Genomic DNA, 19,962 nt, shown 5'->3' with positions numbered 1-19,962 from the left:
TTTCATTCAAATAAAGAAAGAACCTACTCTAATCTTTTGCTATGTTAAATATTTTGTATTCCAAAATGAGAAATGATTTTCATTAATTTGTAGACACTAAATTTTACATGAAAAAAAATCAAAGAGATATATCTTCGTCACAGTTATGTAAAATGTAATTATTCATGAATTGTTCGTTGTTCTCATTTCTTTCCAATAATGAAATTTTTGAACATATAAATCTAGCAAAAGGAAATTAATGTAAATAGAATATTGAACATTAAATGATCTTAATTTTTCATTTGATTTTACAGCTAAATAATAAAAAATCTATTTGAAGATAAAACATTAATATATAATTAATAATAAAGTAACTAAACAGTAAGTAATAAGAAATTAAGCAGTAAGTAATAAGTAATTAAACAGCATACAATATACCTATAAAATATAGATGGCCAGCGATGCATTTTTTACACACATGAATTCCTATAAACAACTAACGCAACTTTTTAGTACTATAGAAAACAAAAGTAATTGATTAAAAAATTATGAAAAGTAATCTATGTCTTTGAAATAATTACGTAATAGCATTTATAGCAAATATCTACCGCATTACAGCATATGAAGTACAAACTGCATAAAATCAAAAAAAAAAAATTATGAAAAAAACCCCAATATATTATAAAAAATTTAAATTTCAATTAAAATAATAATAAGTTTTAAGTAGAATTAAGCAGTAGAATTGTGAAGCATTTCATTGATGAGCTTCTTACAATAATTTCAGTAAAACGAAATTATTATTTTTCTATCGGGATTTTTCAAATAATATTACTCGGTCAGGTAAAAAGTTTTTAAAGAAAATATCAGTATTTAATCGATGCGGTTATAATTTATTTCCATTAAATGATCTATAAACGATTATTTACCAAACAAATTCTTTATTTAAGACAAATATAATAAACATCATGAAAAACTTCCTGTATATGAATTTTTTTACAGACATGAATTCCTATAAACAACTAACGCAACTTTTTAGAATTTTCGAAAAAGTTAACAAGTGCACCTTAATTAGCTGCTGAAATCACCATAAGAAATATTTTCTTATTATAAAAAAGTCTAATAAAAAAACAGGTTTCTTTTAAATAAAATATTTATATTTTAAAATTCCAAACGTATTGGAGCATGTATGTGTATTACTTCCGCTAACATACACTTAAAGGATAACAAGTGAAATAAACATGCGACTTGTCTTCTTATATTTAAAAAAATGCATATGCAAAATGAATTTTAAAATGCTTTATTGCAATCATATAAAAATATCGAATTCATAATTACATTGAATTTTATTCTGAATGAAATTAAGAAAAAACTCTGTTCTTAAGTTGTACATTAACGACAAACTGCAATTCTCCCCCAAAAAAACAAATGCACACAAAAAACAGAATAGAAATTATACATTGACCCAAATTTTAGCAAACAGAACTCACCATGTTTTTAAAGTAATCAATGAATGATCTCCTCGGAGCTTTGTTCCGTCAAGTAAAAATTTTTTTTTTCTAAACTTCTTCTGCAATACAGGTGTTAAATAACGAAACCAGAAACCAATAAAACTTTTGCATGAATTGGAGGAGGTGCCAGGAAAAAAAAATTCGTTGTTTTCTATAAGTTTCTTACTCGGAAATTTTCCTCAGAAGCAAATTCCAGGAGCAAGTCCAGATGTTACTTCCTGTTCATTTCGAAACTATTGGCTCCTCGATGTATTTCTTCAAAAGGTGTTGCGTGCGACGTCCCTTCTATGATGAAGGGGGAGTGGCCGACACCACTTTCCCTTTCAACTGTTGTCAAGGTAACAACGAAACATAAGAGCAGGAAGAGCAGATGCTGGAAGATATCTCAGGATCTGATCCAAGTACTCGCAAGTGGAGTAAGAGGGGACCTGTAAAGAATAAAAGGAAGTTTGGGTGAGGTTCATTACATGCAGAGATATCACTCACTACGACGTAAGAGAGTTGAACTCCTAATCTAATTTATTTCACCAATTATTCTAAGACATTCTAAAACAATATCTATGCATTCTTTATTATGATAGGATAGCGATTTCAACATAAAAAAAAAATTTATGAAAAAAAACTTTGTCTAACAGATATTTACATTACATTAAATTTTATTTAGAGAGTTGGTTGATTGTTTTCATACCATGTTTCGATTTAGTTTAGTAAGATAAGAGTCCTGTTTTAGAAGCTACGCAAGGAATTAATATTTCGAGACGAACTTCGCAATTTCGAGTAGTGATCACTTGACTAGCACCATATTTGAAACGACATTTCCTCCTTAAACTATCACAGCCGGAGACAATGTTTAACCTCAACGAATTTAATATGTATTCACTTTCGTACTCCGTGGGTCATTAAGGGATTCGAGAATCCAACTATCGGCACTCTGATCTCAAAGTAAATGCTCTTTCACCACTTCAACGCAACTTCTTTCACTTAATAGGAAATATCAATAACAATGCGTTTGCATAACAATTTCCACATAAGAGAAATAATTATAAAATCTTTTAAACCAATGACATGAATAGTGTTTGGATTATTGTAAGACGATGTGATTCAATCCTTTAGTAAAAAGTACTATTAAGTCATATTATTCTTCGTTAGTTTCTCGTAGATTGAAATCAAATGAGGATTTTCTTTATTATCTTAATTAAATTAATTATTTCATCTTAAATTTAAAATATTTCTTCACATTATCTACATTAAAACAAATCTTTTCGAAAGGATGAGGGAAAACACGAAATTTGTCTTTTAAGAAAATCGCATCGGAAAATGAACATCTCATGATAGACATTGAATTTAATTCGGATTGAAATAGAGGATTTCTACTTTGATGAGTTTAATATACTTCTTAATGTAAACTACTTCGAGCATCTTTATTCCCTTTTGAAATGAAAGATGAAAGTTTATTTCTATTTCTATTTAAATAATTTTGATCGATCACTGAAAGCAATTGATTTTGGTTTATTTCTGTGTATTAGTTTTTGAAGGATTCCAAGGACGTATTAAGGGTATTTTTTTAAAGAGCAAATGAAATTTATGTTTTTATATAAAAGCAGTATTTGGTTCAAAAATTATAAACTGCGATATATGAAGGTATCATCAAGATATTTTTCCATTTAAAAATATCGTGATTGAATGTTATATAGCATTCAATAGCAAGAATTGTTCATTACTTCAAAAAAAATTACGAAAAATATATTGCCAGTGGCATAGAGTGAATGTTGAAAAAAATTAACTTAATTTTTTTACCTAAACTATGAATTAAAAAAGAAATTTGCACAATGTCTTTAAACAAAAAATATTATTGCTTAACTTTATCTATCTTTCATGAGCGGTTACATAAAAAAATGTGTATAGAATTTCATAAAAACCGAACACATAATGATTTGAAATTTTGTTTTCGCCTTCTATCTTTTCAATAAATTTTCACTTCTAAAGAGTCACAAAATTTTCATTCCCTTATTTTTGAAAAAAAAAAGTAAGTTTTTATATACTCCTTAAGATGTTGTTGAATCAGTTCATCGGAGTAAGGCTAATGTTTGATGAATTTGACATCGAATCCAACAATAGGATCATGTACACCTTATGCTAAATTACAACATATCTCACTTTCAAATTATCATTACTGGAAGACATCTATCTTTATGAGCTGGAATCGATAGCCAAGTCATTTGCATTGCATTTATCTGCTGCTTGTGGAGTTTATATTTCGGTGGTATGCACGATCAAAGAAGGACAGCACCTTCTTTCTTCATTAATAGCTTTATTAGCGTTATCGTTTAGTTTTATATTGATCACATAATTGGAATAAATTTAAATATTAAACCAAAGATTGCAGTTCGATACTCAAGACTCATTTTTTTCATGAGTTCCCTTTTATTTTTCATAAGACTTGTATTATTATTTTAGCAGACTTTAAAAAACGTAAAAAAAATAAATAAATCAAGATGCATTTTATCCTCTCCTCATTCTTTTTTTCAGAGAATTTTCAAGTTGTCTCTTTTCTTGATTAAATAAAACTTTATGGAAATTTATGTTTAATTATCGAGCACTTTCTGTTTCAAGAAACAAGGAGTCATTATAGGTTTTTCTGACTAGTTTTTCTTTTTGATTTATATAAAATGAAAAATAAAAATAATACTTAAATTTGCAGAAAAAATGGACGTGGTAATAAAAATAAAAAACCACAAATCATGGTGTAAAAATTAAAAATTTGATCTAGCAAAAACTCCCGCTGCTTCCAGAAAATATATGCAAATGAATTATTTGAGTCAAAACCATATCAACTCAAAATTCCAATGAATTTTGGATGGCATACATTTTTAAAAGTATAATTTATGCTTACAGTTTTTAAAATAGCTCATTACTGTGTAGACAAAACCTTTGACTTATTTAACCGCTTCCGCTTCAATTTAAAATTAAAATTTTGCGAGAGTTAATAGAAAATCAGAGAGATACATAGTACAATTAACAGAACTTCGTAAAGTATCTATAATTGTGTGAGTTACGTGGCTATGAAAAATAAGGCTACATATAAAAATATTTTGCCGAGGAAATTATTAAGAAATCAAATTACATGAAACATTGAATTAAAAATGTTAATTAGCAGTAATCCAGGTGATTCAATGGGTCACCTAAGCCGACTAGCATCATATTAATCAGAAAATATTAACCTTATTCTGTATAAACAATAATTTTAAATAAATGGTTTCGTTGATGTTTGTACTACCTATTTCTGTTCTACTATAAAATACTATACAAACAAAAACAACAAAAATTTAACAAATCTTTCTATTTTTAAGGAGACAATAATCATAACAGACTTTTTTTAAATCAAACTCTAAAATTCAGTTAAATTTATTTTTAAAAATAACTTTGAGCACGTGGAAATTTCAATACAGATATTTGTAAATTGCCTATTATTTCATTTTTTTTCATTCATCTTTTTCATGGTTTGGTCGCATGAAAAGCACACTCTATTCATTTGAAAATATCCCTGCTTTTCATTAATGGATATTGCTCATTTATAGTGTTCTTAAGAGCACAATAACAATAACTAAATTGAAGTATCAAGTATCAGGGCAAATTTTGATGTATGCAGTAGAACTAAATAAGGGTTTCTAAAAATATCATAATACTGTAATCATAAAACATTGATCATAGTGTCGTAATGTTGTGCAACATTAATAATTAAAAAAATTGTAAGAAGCGAAAATTTCAGAACTTCATTTCTAACGAAAGAAAACTACATATTATTATAAGTAATTCATGCTTGGCAATAATAAAAATAAAGGAAAAATATAACAAAGTTAGCAAATTTTTTTAGAAATGTCTGTCTAAAAATAGTTTAAACTCGAAATCTCTAACAAGCAATCCAACATTTTCTCTTGTGAATTCCACAAATATATATATATTTTTTTGCCTACATCAACTTTACTGAACTACCAATGCTTCTTTTTCATATTAAATTAAAGTCTTGAAAAAAAAAAGTATTCAGCTTCAAAACACTGAAGCAGTTTCGTCTTGTTTTTGTTAAAAAATTAAATTATAGATAACGAATTGTCGTCGCATAGTCAAAATACGCTGTTTGAATTCAAAAATCATTTAATAGCCAATCGGAAATTAAAAGTAACAAATGACAAAAAGGAATTCATCATGTAAAAGTAAACACGGCTGAGAATCGAAAATGACAATAATTAACTTGCTCATTGGTATCTAAAGAATTCGTTTCGCTTAGAGTTTTAATCACATGCAATTCAAATTAGAATCATTTCAATTAAAAATCTTATTTCATAATCTTGTATCTATCTTATATAATTAATTGAGTACGTGCCTATTAAAATATAAAGATTTCTTTTTGTATTATTTGGAATAACTTAGCCCATGAAACGGCATTTCGAAATTTAAATGAGTAGTTTCAGATATTATTCGAGAATTCTAATGAACTCAGTAAATCTGTATTTAATTGACAAGAGTAAAGGAATTTTGGAAAAGAGAATCCTTAAGCAGTTACGAGGAAGAGAATTTGTTAATTACTTTCAAAACAATAACAAAATTATAAATCTAGGATAAAATGAGAAGAATTCAAATAAATATATGTTGCAATAAATTGGGGTGAAATTCTGCAATAAAGATTTTAAAACAAATGCTTAGCTTATATAAATAAAAATTTAACTCGTAACTATTATCTTTCTTTAACACAGCGATTTTTCTTCATTTAATAATACGAAAGGTTTAAGCATTCAAGAGATTTTAGATAAAAACAACTACGAATACAAATATTTTTTTGTATGTGATGATTAATGTTTGAACTAATTCAATAGCCAAACATATATAATGAAGAGGAGGTACGCTAATCAGTTTTTGTTAATATGGAATTCCTGAAACATTCAATTCGTATAGATCAACACAAATTTGAAAAGCAGGTTTACTATAATTACATCAATATACAAACAAATCTCAAAATAATAGTTTTTAAACAACATTTATTTTCTTTTTCGGAATCAAAGCATTCTTCAGTGAAAAAAATAAAATGGGTGGGGATTTGAATCTCTAGGTCGAAACGTCGTATGGTAATGTTTTAGGCTGGATCCACCTGTCATATTATTTTATTTTTTAAATCTTATTCTTAATCTAACAATAACATGCATAAAAAATTTGCATTCAATATCGTTGCAAAGCGAAGTGTATAAATGGAGTACAGTACACTCCCGATTATCCGCGGAATTGGGTGGCGCGGACGCCGCGGATAACAAAAATCGCGGATAATCCGAAAAAAGCTAAAAACGGGTATAGCAAAAGAGAAAAAAGTCATTCCAACTTTGAAAAATCGTTTTATGTACAATAAAACGTAAAATAAACAGCAGGAAATGTTTAACTAACGCTTAATATTTTAGTATATCACTGAAAACTAACCTAAAATGCATTTTGTTAATGAAAACAGAAAAGTGCTTTGTACTTACGAGAGGCGTCAAGGATACACAGAAAAATTAATACATATGTACTGTTTTAATACTGTAATGTATTATGTAATTACAAAAACATAACTGTAAAACTGCACCTTTTTGAAGAAATCAGTCATTTGTGTTTGCTTCTTGCTTTGGAAGCATTTTCTCTTTGCTTGGAAGCAAAAAAAAAAAAAAAAAAAAAAACTTAGTGCGGCAGGCGTGGATAATCCGCGGATAATCGGGAGTCTACTGTAATTAAAATATTATTACAAAAAATATTAAAATTAATTAATATTGAACAATAACAAAATATTATTGTAAAAATTGGTAAATTTAAATTCCTTTTTAACTAGGAGAAAAAAATGTACCGAGATAAAATTAACATCACTAAAAAATTCTTTTATTAAAATTTTCTACCACCGAAGAAGTAACTATACTCTTCGAAGCTCTTGGTTCAACTGTCAGTTCTATATAGCTATTAAGGTACCATGTTTGTCGTAACGCAGAGTAGATATCCAGCTTACAGATAATACTCAACTTATAAACATATTATATTAAAATATAGGATATATGGAGAAAATGCCTTTAAAGTTAAGTTATTTTACTGTTTCTACAGAATATTTCAAGAAATTTTGGAATTAGCTTGACAGAATTTCAAGCATAGAGTTGTATTTGCAATAACAGTACATAAAATACTGGTACGTCACCGCGCCGAGTGACACTAGTAAGTAACTAATAATGCTACTCAGCTTGCAAAACCCTCATTGTGACAATTTTTGATGTTAGGCCTCAAAATATCAAAAATTTTATAAGCAATGCCATTCCATAAGTTAGTTAGATAAAAACAGATTGTTTCAATCTGAATGTTATTTGAATTAAAATCTAAAAATCACATTTGAATGATTGAAATTTTATACATATATATACACAAGAAATTTCAACTTCTTTTATATACTTATCTGTTGACGGAAATGAAACTATTAAATTCGCATACAAAATAATACAGTTTTTTTTCTCATGATTGAATTTTTAAGTTTCAATTTTGGAGGACATACGATATGGATGTGCTGCGTATAGAGACAATTTTTTTGTGATTTTAATGAATCTTCTATGCACAATGTATTAATGTAATATTCGATAAATTCTGAATATAATTAAGCATACAATGCATTTTTTTTTCGTAAAATGTAACCAAAAAGTAAAATATATACCTTACAATGAAATAATGGCTATTGATTTGGATCATAAAGGTTATACACAATATTAATAAGACGAGAAGTAATCAATAAAAAAAGTGCCTTATCAATGCTTCTTGGTTTAAATTTTTTTAAATATGTGAAAAATGAAGCCAAATTACTGCATGTTTAAGGAATTAATTTTTAATTTTCTCACACAAATCGAGCTCTAGAGTGGTCTCATTATAAAAGGAGGTGAAAAATTCTTATTTGAAAGTGAAAAATTTCTGGGAACAATTCGCCATGCATGCACGCAAAGTTGTAATTAAAATTCAGCTCACTAACTGTTGATAATAAATTTAAGCAGGAACAATGTAAGCTCCACTAGTATGCTTTATGGTTGCTAGCTTTGCGTGAGAAAGCCACATTACGTTCTTGTGTGATGAACAGTTACGTAAGAAAAAGGGTAAAAGAAAATATACTGGTTTGTGTCTCGAGCAAAAAATCGACAAACAAAACAATATTGTGACGTGGTGTGGTGTTGTCACGGATTAGGATGAACAATTTCCACGGGGGAGTCCACATTTAAATAAAAAAGCTCCGAAAAGTCGTGCTGTTTCAACGATGAAAATAATTCTGTAGTAATTAGCTACAGAATTATTTTCTTAATCCAAACTAGTATTTAGGTTGCCTTTTTACTATTACCAATTAATAAAAAGTCTTACTTTCCTTTCTGGCGTAAAAGCCATGAAATTGACTATGATTCGCCAAATAAAATGTGAAAATCATATCGATATAAAACCACGATAAAACTATAAAACGGCAGATGTAAAATGTACAATAAAACATTAACATATTTTAAAAGAGTTGATAAAATTTAGCAAAATTTAGTTGATAAAATTTAGTTTAGTTAGATAAAATTTAGTTGATAAAATTTAGCAAAAAAGTGAACATCAACGAGAACGCAATTTTGGTCTAAATTTTATGAAAATTAAATTAACCCTGTCAAATGCGAATTAGCTTGAGATAAAAAGATAGGAAAACTTAAACCGATTAATTGTATAAAAATAACAATATACTGAAAACATCATAATTTTTGAAAAGTTTAAAGTTATATTTTAAATAATAACTACGTGCCGCTTATAGTATTGATTTCTTTATGCTGTTGATGACCCGAGAGAGAGTCATGTGCATTGGTCATGTAAAACCTATAACGACAATATTTCATTTCTTAAAAGTGAAGTTAAATTGTTTAATGAATGATTAATAGCATCATTTACGACAAATTCTAAAAGATTTGTTTCCTGAGTTTTAAAAAATACGGAATTATTAAATTTGACAGCTCCTTTTCAAGAGAACTAAGTCAACTATTTAAATTTTGATGATATGTATCATTTTATTCACATAGATTCCAATCGAATTTTAAAATTAAAAACATGTAAAGTAAGAAACTTAATTCTCGCCTTAATACATTTAAATTGATAGTTTGATTACGCGAACTTTAATTATAAAAATATCTGAAATCGGAGAGTATAATTCAAATTCAATAGTCCTATATTATGTTTGATATAATCTTGATCTTTATATATTTCTACGTTTTTCATAATCTGCGGGCACGAAATAACGAAAATGAAGCGCAGGAATATTGAAAACAAACGTAAATAATCGGAAGCAATCAACTATTGAAATTGCAGTAGAAAAGAACCGTTCTTTAATAATAAAGATAAAATTAAATAAAAAGATACTAATAAAAATCGATCAATACATATAAAAATGAATAGCCAGCTTCTAAAATTACAAAACTCAAAAAAATCACTGGATGAAGGTCCGATTGAATTGATATGGAAAACTAGACAGAAAATACTTATAGATCAAGAGGTTTTTACTAAGAGCAATTCCAGTTTAGAGATGATTCCATTGTTGTAAATGAACTGAAACCTAATTAATTTTATTTATCTCTTTCCCTTTTTGAGAAATAAGAGATTCTAAGATATTCTGGCAAAAAAAGTACATGACATATCAAATTAAATTTTGCTAAAAAGAGATGAGCAATGAAAGATGCATCGTCCTCAAAATCTACAAAAAAGCAGATAAATTTGTTCCTAATATAGGAAAGAGGTAATTTACACTTGTCTTTCACTGATAGCGCATAAAAAATTTGCTGACGTTTTTTCACGCGCCATCAAAACAAATTAATTGCAATGAGAATATTTCTTTCCTCTTTCGAGATTATCGTATTCAGTTTGATTATACCTTTTCGGTTTGAAAGAATGAAAATTCATTTTCTTAACATTTTTTTTTCTTTTTTTACTACTGCTTTTATTTTCCCTGAACTAATGGAAAGAATTCATCCTGTAGATGAGCATTATTCTGATTGCAACTAATCAAACTTGACTTCAAAAATAACAATTCACTTATATTTACAGCAATAATAATAATAAAAATCCACCACTCTCTAGAAGTATATATTACTTTTTCAATTGATTAAAATAGTTTGATTTATATCTTATTCACAATAAAAAATAAATTACTAAGAATTTAATATTGAAACATCTTTTTAGTCATTTTAAGTTTAAGGCACTTTAATAGTGTTTTAAAAATTTAATATTTCACAGAAAAAATTTAAAATTTTCCATATATTCACACTTTGTATCATATCTATCTTACAGAAATATAATTAATAAATAATCTTGAGGTAAAATTTATAGAAATTTTGATATTTTTCTATAAAAACAAGTATTTAAAAAAACGTTAATGAAACAGTTGTCCTTTATGACAGAGTAGCTACCTTTACCTTATTAAAATAATTTCAATTTTCTTTATCATACATATTCGATTATAATAAAGAAATGGTTATAAAATAATGAAAAAAGTATAAATATTTACCCAAGTATCTGCAGCTTGAATTGTTCTAATTAAAGTTGCAATTCAATTAAGAGGCCGAAATGTTACAAAGGTCTTCATGCAACAGCAACTGAAAATGAAAGATAAATAATTTTATAGATTTTAATTTATATTTATGCGTGCAAAATATCAACTGTTTTTGCAAATAAAATATTTTCACGATTGTCTCAATAATCAGAAAAGAAATAGTACAATAAATTAAAAAAACCCACAAAAGCATTGAATTTCTCACAATAGTATCTTTTAAAAAAATTATTCAAACATTGTTCTGCAATTAATCCTTTAAATTGTATATACAAATTATCACAAACCATATACAATTTTTAAAATAATTTATATAGTAATTAAACCAGTCTAAAAGAAGAAAAATATATATCAGAGGTAAAATATTATTAAAAAAATAATTAATTAATTAGATTTGCATTTATTTTTATTGCGTTTCGTAAATGGAGAAGGCAAAGAATAGAAAATTCTCCCTTTCATGCTCAAATTTAATATTTAAAAAATGCAACAATCAAAATTTTTTTATTAGTTAATTTTTTAAACATCAAATCGATTCATTTACATAAAGAAATCTGAATATTTAAGAATTAAATAATATCATTTAAATGTCAGTATCTCAAACAAATTCACACAGCTCTAGCAAGCTGGCAGTTAAGAATATTATTTTAAGAAAAATATAGCTCTTGGTTACAGTTAAACATTCACATTTCATTTAGTAATTTGTCTCCATACTTTTATTTTATTTATATTTCATAATATGACTTTTGTTCAAAATACTTTAAACAAACGTAACAAAGATATCAATCGAATAAAAAATATTAGTATCATTATACACAACGTAAAATTCTGTGAAGAAGGGAAAGTGGCTTTATTTCTTTATTCAATTTTTAAAGTTGAATTTTTTTTCCAAAGTCGGAATAATTCAATAAAAACTCAGAGATTCCGCAACCACTTCGTTATGCAAAGTAAGTGAATTCAGCTTTCCATAAAAAAAAAGCAAGGAAATTGGCCCTTGTCATTGATTTTTAGCAGCTAACAAAGAAGTTACTTTCGAGAATGACTCTGCAGAAATGTCGCCGGTTGAAAAGAAAGAAACGAGTGGTTCTGAAAAACTCTTCAAAACACTGATGAAGACGAATATTTTGCATGTAGCCACTCAATATGAAGGTTGTCAAAAAAGGAAGAGATTTTCTTTATATGTTGTCTTCTAAGTTCTGTAGCTTGTCTTGAAGAGCTTGTTAAAATAAAAGAGAAAATATATAGATGATATTCTGAAATTATTTAACTTTTTTGTTCCTAGCTAGCTACACGATCGAACTGTTCAGCAAACAACAAAAATAAAGGAGTCTAATTATGTAAGTTAAATAGAACATCATTTGCAACATGCAACATGCAACACGCATATGAAGGCAAAGATCAGATATCAAAAATAAAAAAACATGAAAATTCTGCATGGATACAGATACAATCTTAAATGAAATTCAAAATGAAAATGAAACTTGGTAGAAAGCAAATAGAAATTAATTATTATATTTTTAGTTTTAAAGAATAGAACTAATTTCAGAGATACAGATACATCTCAGGAAAAAGTTTCCGGGTGTTTCTAAAGATGGGTTCATGACCATAAAAGAGGAATTTTCATGAAATAGTTTAATCAAAAAATATAAAGGATACTGCTGATACAAAACAGTTATCTCTGTCATAAAAGAGGTAAAAAGAAAAAAAAATAACAAATGACAAAATAATTGTTTAAGTGAAACTATTGATATAAATGAGCGGAATTAATTAAAATATTAAACTAAATTTCATTATTTAATTCAAATTAATGCATCTAAAATACATTTAATATCTAAAATAAAAATACAATATAAAGCTTAAATAATGAATAGTAAACATTTCTAAGGAAGAGCTTATAGCAGATTAAAGTTTATAATAAATTAAAGAGAAAAACTATGGAATAAATAAGTGGTTAAAGATCTTATTAAACTGATACTGGTATTGCTAGAAGTCAAAATAAGTTTGTTATTAAAATTAAAATGATAGTTTCTTAATAAATAAAATTAATAAAAACTTATTATGCTAAATAAATAACATACTTTATTATGCATCATACTGGTAGAATTTAATACGTAATCACAAAACGGAAACAGTCGCCCTGTCCATGCCACCGGAGTGACTGAAAATTTAGCTGTCGTGATATATAATACTACGGTAGATGCGTAATATCTCTTTTATAAAGAATACATGCTCATATTGACGATTGGTTCAGAGTAGTAATACCATTTGAGTATACCAACAAGAGAAGTGAGAGCCAACCACTTTTTAGTAGGTAAACCAACTTTATTTTTGCAAATTCATTCAAAATATGTACCATTGAAAGTTAAAACACTAGCTGCACGCAATGCATAAATTTTGCAAAAAAAAAAAAAAAAAAAAAAAAAACATTACTTTTTTAATTTACGATTTTTTTTATCAAACTAAATTTTCATGTCTTCATATAACCTAGAATGCTATTATTCCAGCTAGAATACAGATATATGGATATATTATACAGATCTGAAAAAATGAATTAAAAAAATAGAATTATCTGATGAGTACGGAGTGAAATATAACGCCTCTCATCCAAGTGCCTACTTTTTCTTTATAGGTTTCGTAACAAATAACTTAGCCGCTGAAAAAAATTAAAATCGTCCCATTTGGCATACTTAGGTCAAATACCGTAATTTTTTTATTTAAATTATTTAATAGTTGAAGGCAGTGGGGATAATCTGACTCGATTTTAGGGTTTTAGAGAAGATTGTGCTCTTTTAAACCCATCACATTTACTAGGCTTTTTAATCGTTTCCGCTCTCCTAACGAATCATTTGAGGGAAAAAAAGACAAAACATTGCAGTTGATGACTGTATAATCAATGATTGTTTCGACAGCTGGTTACAACAGTGGCGGCTTGCTCATAAAGGCTGCAACAGGCCTTGAAATTATTTTTTTTAAAGTTGCACTTCCGTATTTTAGAACATTCTATTTTGCTTGCTTTTTCTACTCTGAGAATTTAATGACTTTTCCTTACGTTTTCCACACTAAGAGTACGTTGATAAATGAAAAAAGAAAAGAAAAGAAAAAGCAATAAAGGCGTGAAAATAAGTTAGAAATGAATTAATATGCAAAAGATACGAAGATTGGGAGTAGTCTGCGAGTAGCTCGAAAATGCCCACTGCGCATACAACTGACTGACTATTTTCAATTTTTTATTTTCAAAAATATTCGAAATATAAGAATATTTTTATTATTTATATATTTTGAAACATTTAAGCAAAGCCTCAACTTCCTTTGAAATTGTATAACATAAATTTTCCGCAAGTAAACAATAAATTAAGTGTATTTTACTTTGAAATAAAATAGTACAATTCTCCCGGATACTGACTCTTTGACTCAAAATTATTAATTTCAAAAAAAGCGTAAAAGATCTGTTTATACTTCATATAGGTATTATTATTAAATATAAAACTCGTGTTTACGACATTTTTTTCTGAATATTATTATTGCAAACTGTACGTATGTAAGATATAATAATGTTATTTCTAAGTAAGCAGTAAAACTTACACAAAAGCATAATATTTTTATTTTTGAATAATATTTTTTTATTAAACTTTATAATATTAAATCTAATATTTTTAATTGACTTTCGAATATCAAATATTTAGATAAAAAGTCACATTTTCTTTTTCTGAGAAATGAGGCCTCATCATTTCTGTTTTTATTTCGAAGTTCCCATGTATGTAAAATAATACCACATGCTTATTGTAGAAGCAGAGATTACTATCCTATACAAATCAAATTAAATTATTTTGTTTCTACATCAGCGAATATAGTAATATCTAAAATGTTATTTGAACTTTCAGCTGACAATTATACCGTATTTCTTGTAAATATTTATAAATATATCGATATTATGATTAGAAATAAAATGGAAAATGATAAAAGTTACTATTTCAAAAACAGAACATGTTTTAAAAAATATACAAAGATAACTTTTCACTAATGCATTTTATTTATTATAAAATTTTGTATGAAACTAAAATGGAGCAGCAGAGTAATTGAGTACCTCTAATGATGCATTATAAAACTTCGATTTGCAGAGAAAGGAGGAGAAGAATAAAAGAGAAAGTCGTTTGGAAACTCTTCTTTTTAAGCGAACTGAAACAACAAAATGCTTTTTAAAAAGAAAAATGATCCTTGTAAAAGTAAATGGAAGTTTTTGAAATGCTGGAGCATTTTACCGATGAAATAAAATACTGTACGAGTCAGGTAAGCGAAAAATGGATAGAAAATTGGTACATTTTTCACGTAAAGCAAATTCAGGTCGTAGTCAAAGTTTTAGGATAATTATATCATTAATGTAATCGATAAAAATACATCCCTGCTTGAAAACAAAATTTATCTTTAGGGAGAGAAATGTGACGTTATGAGAAATGTGAGGGGGGAGGAATCTACGTTTTTTTCCCCTCACATTTTTCTGAGAACGCTATATGATTGGTGACAGATTTGCTGAAAGATTAATTTTATACCAGTTTTTACATTATATTTACGTTGCATATTAGAATGCATAGCTGTAAGAAGTCCCTTAAGTTTCTACCAGAAAGTGTATTTATAATTTCACTTCTTCCGAATGGTGCTACAATGACAGTGAATTATTATTTTTTGACATGTGTAAGACATGTGTAAGATCATGAAGCAGAGAGCATAAGCATGACAGAGTAAAATAACACTGCAGCCATAAAAGAGAGCACGGTCATCATCGAAGATTAAAGCTGATCAGAAAAGAACAACATGTGTGGTACAGCAATTAACGTGCTAAAAATTTTACACTAGAGTATTTTTTAACATCTGGATCTAATTTTAACTGCTGTACTTTTATTATAACAGGTTAGATCTTACTTATTATACTAATTAAGTGCTATTAATAATATTTGATACAAGAGGAGTCCTTGAAGGTTAATTTTTGCATGATATTTCTACGAACTTTATCAAAAGAAAATTTATAAGGGTTCAAAAACACAACTACTGATTTATAATTTTCTAAATAAATTGATAAAGGAATAGCGTTTAAAAGTATTCAAAATAAATGTACTAAAAAAAATCTTTTTTTTTTTTTTTTTTTTTTTTGCATAATTATGAAGAAAAATATATTTTAAGTTAGTTTTCATTTCAAGCAAAAACTTAAATTAAATTTTAATATAAAGAATTGTCTTTCTATATTTTAACAGTGATGTTTATTCAGATTGTAAGCGAAAACTTGAAAGAAATAATGTGACACAAACTGAAATAAACAACTTCATGATGTAAAATCAAGAAAGCATTAAGTGAAAAGACTTTTAGTTGAAGAATAAGTAAAAAATACAAATCGTTCTGACCTAGTTATTTTCGGTGCTTTAAATAAAAATGTTTCAAACCTTTTTGTGGAAAACCTTGTTGATACACAAAATAATCCACTACATCTTCTAACATCTTGTTCTGAAGAGGAGAAAGGAACAGAATTCTTAAGAAAAATGTGTTTAAGCCAGCTCTTGTCTGAAGACAGTACTTCCGTGTTTACGTGACCAATCACAAAATTGCATGCCATTTCTGGCCGTCAACGTTTCGGAAGGAAAAAGCACTTGTTCTTTCCAGTGGGTAGATTGAACACTTTCCCTTTATATTGTTTCCCACTTATTATGCGGGCATTCCTCAGAAACATGGCCATATGGAATGTTTTAAAAAAGGATGTCATCACCTCAATTGAAAGATGTCTGGAAGGATGCCATCGAAGATGAGGAAGATAAACAGAGCTATTTGCTGTCAGAGGTTTTATTGGAAAGTATATTTAGAGATCAGCAAATTTAAAATAGTATTCAAATAGAGCGGCGTAAGCAAAAATTCTCGAAGCTGTGGACGATGACGAGGTTTTTAGTATAACCAGGATTGCAAAAGTTTGAAGAGGAAAGTTCATCTTTTGAGCCTAAGAACTTAGAATGCATGGATTTTGAAAAAAAAAATTGCCATTAAATTATTTAAGATGTACAATGAATTACGAAGGCAGGTTATAAGAATTAGCATAAACGCATTACAGTTCGAGTTTATAACAAATTAAAAAAACCTATATAGATTATTAAATTGTTTTATTATTTAAAAAATAATTCAAGCTTATTTTTTAATTTTCATTTTAAAGAACTTTTATTTTTTAAATTTTATTGAAGTATTAAGAGATATATGTGTGTGCTAAGATAAAAATATATCTGTAGTTAAAATTTCATTTTATGCTGCTTCCTATTAGTTACACTCCACTGCAAAAAAAAAAAAAAAAACAGTGGTTGCATTAAAAGGAATTAGTTGGAGTGCTAGTAAAAATCAAGATTTGTTAAAACTATGCTACAGAAGAAAAAGAATTAAATAGATACAAAATAATTTCTTAAAATTGCTGTTTTAAAAGAAGAAGGAAGAAATTATTTGGATCATTCCTCAGAAACATTTTTTTTTTTCAATTTCTAGCGAAATTAACGACCTTTACTAATTAGAGACAGATATGAAGTCCATATGTATCAATATCATAAAGAAATAGTATTCTACTCATATTCGTCATAATTATTTTATATGATAATTTGAAGTGATATTTTTACAATGATGTTGTTGCATTATTTTATAAGCATACCTTGCAAAAATTACATTAAGGTATGAGATAATAATTACAGTGCTTTAATCCAAAATAATTTGTAACAGAAATTTAATTTTTAATTACCCGCCTTTGTTATGTGAATATTATCAAATTAGTATCCATACTTGCAAAAAAAAATATTAAAGAGAACATCGATAGAATTGTAGTTTTATGATCATAAACCACGAAAAAGAAAAAATTAATGCAATGCAATTAAAATAACATTGATATAATATATATTCATATGCATATATAAAAAAATATGAGAATTAAAAATAAGACGTCGTTTTTTTTTAATTATATAAGAGAACTTACCGTGTCAAACTTCGTAACTGATGCGAAATGAAATGAAGAAAGACGCACACAGAAAATATACCGTTTGTTAATAATATGAAGTTAATAGTTAAATCATGTTTAAAACAAGCCACCGTAATTTCGGAAAAGTAAACCTAATACGTCAACTAATATTTTCCCATTTGTGCAATGAAGCGATATTAAACCACACTTTCGTCCCAGAAATAGAAAATCGATTAGAAGCGTGGCGAATTTATTATTTTTTCCCACCCGCCCAGAAATTCTTTGAATAATCAGCTCAAACCACGAGAAACCAGAAGGTGTCGGAAGAACACTACGATTCGTTGTGGAAACATCTTGCGAGGAGAAGCATTATTCCGTGGAAATTCCGTTAACTCTCTTCGAAAAGTGACGGCCTCTTTTCAAGATTTTGCGGCAAAACTTTTCAAACAATATATATATATATATACATATATATACTTGGAGTTATTTCCCCCAGCAGATATTTTGATTTTTGTTTTTTCTTTACGACAGAGTGGAATTATTTCAGGAATAGAATAGAATTCAGAAACTCCATGATTATCAAAAATTTCAGACGAAGAAGATATATTTTCATAGATAGAAAAGGTAAAATTTCAAATTACCCCCCCCCCTAAAAAAAGAGGAGAAGAATATTTTCTGATTTATTTTATTCCAATGTTTTTCTAATTTTTGGTTGCTAATTCTTTCATTAGCCACAAACAAACAAACAAAAAAGATATAAATTTAAAATTTACTCGCTTAATTTTTGAAAATAACATTAATACCAAGCAAGATTTAACTGTTTGTTGCTAACAATCCTATAATTATATTTGGCTACACTACACTATAACTGTATGATTCAGATAAAGCACTTCTCCTTAGAATAGAGTTTTTAAATATCCGTTTAATAAAAGTTTCAATTTAATAAATTAACGACCAATTTCGAAAGTGCACCATTGACTACCGTGAAATCATAGTTCTCATCAAGGATCATGCAATACGAGCTCCACCATCATATATAACTTTTTCTCCGAATGTCCACATTAATGCAATGAATGAATGTGAGAAGGTTTGAAACACGGTAATTTTAGTATGTACCTATTTAATCAGAAGAAGATAGTTTTTAACCGCCAATTACATAAACAAAATTGTGCAAATAAGCTGAAACGACCAATAGATTCATTTGAAACAAATAACAAACAGAAAAGAAGAAAAATGCTTAGCATGAAAAGCCACTGGAAATAACTCAGAAAAGTCAGACTTAAGAGGTATTGTATATAGAGTGTGAGCTAGATAAGCAACTTCTTTTTTAAATAAATTAGAAGCAAACATAAACATTTTGCACAATTGAGTTTTTTAAATTTAATTATATTCAAAAGTTTTCGGATGTGGAAAATTTAATACATAGAATATTTTGGAGGTATTGCATTATTCCTATTATCAATATTATGTTCCATTCTTACAATCCATGTTCTTTATATTTACCTAAGTAGATCCAAAATTTCTTTTACACTGATTTTAATACTTCAAAGACGCACAGTTTAGTACTTCAAATTTGATATTTTATTGCTCTAATGTAATTTTTTCAGTTAATAGAAGAAATTTAGAAAAAAAATGGTCTTAAGATAGAATTTCTTTGCTCGAAGTTGATAAACAATTGTCTGATAACAAATTCTAAGCGCTTATAACTAATTTCAGAGCATCTTGAGATTTTTGTACAGAAAAAAACTTTTATAGTAAATGTAATGCTACTCTAAAACTTCAAAATAATGAAATGAAAACTACAAAAATATTTCAATAAAATACTCTTTGAAATACGGATGAAATCAAAAAGTCAAGTAAATATATAAACAATTTTAATAATACACCACTATTCATAAAACTACATATAAAAT

General features: G+C 27.3%; 1 protein-coding gene across 5 annotated transcripts in view; it reads right to left on the bottom strand.

Annotated features, from left to right (window-relative positions):
* Positions 1 to 19,962, bottom strand: part of LOC129980989 (uncharacterized) — a 136,555-nt gene that overhangs the window by 7,834 nt on the left and 108,759 nt on the right. For 3 of the 5 annotated variants that reach the window (XM_056091555.1, XM_056091556.1, XM_056091558.1), the window contains 2 exons: positions 11,044 to 11,131; positions 1,467 to 1,915 (listed from right to left, as the gene is read on the bottom strand). The gene's annotated coding sequence lies outside the window, so the exon portion shown is untranslated. Of the gene's footprint in view, positions 1 to 1,466; positions 1,916 to 2,175; positions 2,339 to 11,043; positions 11,132 to 16,514; positions 16,534 to 19,962 lie in introns of those variants that run through there. The other 2 variants (XM_056091559.1, XM_056091560.1) reach the window with 2 other exon arrangements.

Source organism: Argiope bruennichi, chromosome 8, assembly GCF_947563725.1.
Source record: "Argiope bruennichi chromosome 8, qqArgBrue1.1, whole genome shotgun sequence".
In the NCBI taxonomy this organism is placed as follows: Eukaryota; Metazoa; Arthropoda; class Arachnida; order Araneae; family Araneidae; genus Argiope; species Argiope bruennichi.
Note: the sequence above shows the minus strand (reverse complement) of the source record. Positions and strands in the feature narration are given on the sequence as shown.